Source organism: Aegilops tauschii, chromosome 6 (assembly GCF_002575655.3).
Source record: "Aegilops tauschii subsp. strangulata cultivar AL8/78 chromosome 6, Aet v6.0, whole genome shotgun sequence".
Taxonomy (NCBI): Eukaryota; Viridiplantae; Streptophyta; class Magnoliopsida; order Poales; family Poaceae; genus Aegilops; species Aegilops tauschii.
The window spans coordinates 426,854,732-426,857,664 of record NC_053040.3 but is presented as its reverse complement, the minus strand read 5'-3'; positions in this window follow the sequence as shown (position 1 = coordinate 426,857,664).

Below are 2,933 nucleotides of genomic sequence, written 5' to 3'. Positions count from 1 at the left end.
TCAAAACATATAAACTCATAATATAACTGTCATCGAAACGTTAAGCGTGCGGACCCTACGGGTTCGAGAACTATGTAGACATGACCGAGACACGTCTCCGGTCAATAACCAATAGCGGAACCTGGATGCTCATATTGGCTCCCACATATTCTATGAAGATCTTTATCGGTCAGACCGCATAACAACATACGTTGTTCCCTTTGTCATCGGTATGTTACTTGCCCGAGATTCGATCGTCGGTATCTCAATACCTAGTTCAATCTCGTTACCGGCAAGTCTCTTTACTCGTTCCGTAATACATCATCCCACAACTAACTCATTAGTTGCAATGCTTGCAAGGCTTAAGTGATGTCATTACCGAGTGGGCCCAGAGATACCTCTCCGACAATCGGAGTGACAAATCCTAATCTCAAAATACGCCAACCCAACAATTACCTTCGGAGACACCTGTAGAGTACCTTTATAATCACCCAGTTACGTTGTGACGTTTGGTAGCACACAAAGTATTCCTCCGGTAAACGGGAGTTGCATAATCTCATAGTCATAGGAACATGTATAAGTCATGAAGAAAGCAATAGCAACATACTAAACGATCGAGTGCTAAGCTAACGGAATGGGTCAAGTCAATCACATCATTCTCCTAATGATGTGACCCCATTAATCAAATGAAAACTCATGTCTATGGAAAGGAAACATAACCATCTTCGATTAACGAGCTAGTCAAGTAGAGGCATACTAGTGACACTCTGTTTGTCTATGTATTCACACATGTATTATGTTTCCAGTTAATACAATTCTAGCATGAATAATAAACATTTATCATGATATAAGGAAATAAATAATAACTTTATTATTGCCTCTAGGGCATATTTCCTTCAGTCTCCCACTTGCACTAGAGTCAATAATCTAGTTCACATCGCCATGTGATTTAACATCAATAGTTCACATCTTTATGTGGTTAACACCCATAGTTCACATCGACATGTGACCAACACCCAAAGGGTTTACTAGAGTCAGTAATCTAGTTCACATGGCTATGTGATTAACACCCAAAGAGTACTAAGGTGTGATCATGTTTTGCTTGTGAGATAATTTTAGTCAACGGGTCTGTCACATTCAGATCCGTAAGTATTTTGCAAATTTCTATGTCTACAATGCTCTGCACGGAGCTACTCTAGCTAATTGCTCCCACTTTCAATATGTATCTAGACCGAGACTTAGAGTCATCTAGATTAGTGTCAAAACTTGCATCGACGTAACCCTTTACGACGAACCTTTTGTCACTTCCATAATCAAGAAACATATCCTTATTCCACTAAGGATAATTTTGACCGATGTCCAGTGATCTACTCCTAGATCACTATTGTACTCCCTTGCCAAACTCAGTGGTAGGGTATGCAATAGATCTGGTACACAGCATTGCATACTTTATAGAACCTATGGCTGAGGCTTAGGGAATGACTTTCATTCTCTTTCTATCTTCTGCCGTGGTCGGGCTTTGAGTCTTACTCAATTTCACACCTTGTAACACAGGCAAGAAACTCTTTCTTTGACTGTTCCATTTTGAACTACTTCAAAATCTTGTCAAGGTATGTATTCATTGAAAAAACTTATCAAGCGTCTTGATCTATCTCTATAGATCTTGATGCTCAATATGTAAGCAGCTTCACCGAGGTCCTTCTTTGAAAAACTCCTTTCAAATACTCCTTTATGCTTTGCAGAATAATTCTACATTATTTCCGATCAACAATATGTCATTCACATATACTTATCAGAAATGTTGTAGTGCTCCCACTCACTTTCTTGTAAATACAGGCTTCACCGCAAGTCTGTATAAAACTAAATGCTTTGATCACACTATCAAAGCGTTTATTCCAACTCCGAGAGGCTTGCACCAGTCCATAAATAGATCGCTGGAGCTTGCACACTTTGTTAGCTCCCTTTGGATCGACAAAACCTTCCGGTTGCATCATATACAACTCTTCTTCCAGAAATCCATTCAGGAATGCAGTTTTGACATCCATTTCCAAATTTCATAATCATAAAATGCGGCAATTGCTAACATGATTCGGACAGACTTAAGCATAGATACGAGTGAGTAACTCTCATCGTAGCCAACACCTTGAACTTGTCGAAAACCTTTTGCGACAATTCTAGCTTTGTAGATAGTAACACTACTATCAACGTCCGTCTTCCTCTTGAAGATCCATTTAATCTCAATGGCTCGCCGATCATTGGGCAAGTCAATCAAAGTCCATACTTTGTTCTCATACATGGATCTCATCTCAAATTTCATGGCCGCAAGCCATTTCGTGGAATCTGGGCTCATCATCGCTTCCTCATAGTTCGTAGGTTCGTCATGGTCAAGTAACATGACCTCCAGAACAGGATTACCGTACCACTCTGGTGCGGATCTCACTCTGGTTTACCTACGAGGTTCGGTAGTAACTTGATCTGAAGTTACATGATCATCATCATTAGCTTCCTCACTAATTGGTGTAGTAGTCACAGGAACAGATTTCTGTGATGAACTGCTTTCCAATAAGGGAGCAGGTACAGTTACTGTAAGGGCATTTTTATCCCTTAGTTTGTTTTGGTGATTGATGACAATGCTTTTGCGGACTAATCATGTGCATCTAATATTTCAGATATATTGACTAGGCACAAGATGATTTGGTTCCCCTCGAAGGCTATAGAAGACGGTGTTTCTCTTCGTTTCTTTTCGGTGGTATTGAGTCGTAAGGAAGTCGTACTATTAAGAGGGGGTCCGCGTTGGAAAGGTTGGGTGGATTCATCACGTACACATCTTCCTTTGCACCTCCTTTCCTCTAGCCTTTGGAGCATCCTATGTTTTCCTTGTCTATGCAAATATTGCTCTTGCTTGCCGAACTAGGGCGTGCGGTAGTACTGCTCCTTAGAGCGGTAGTACCGCA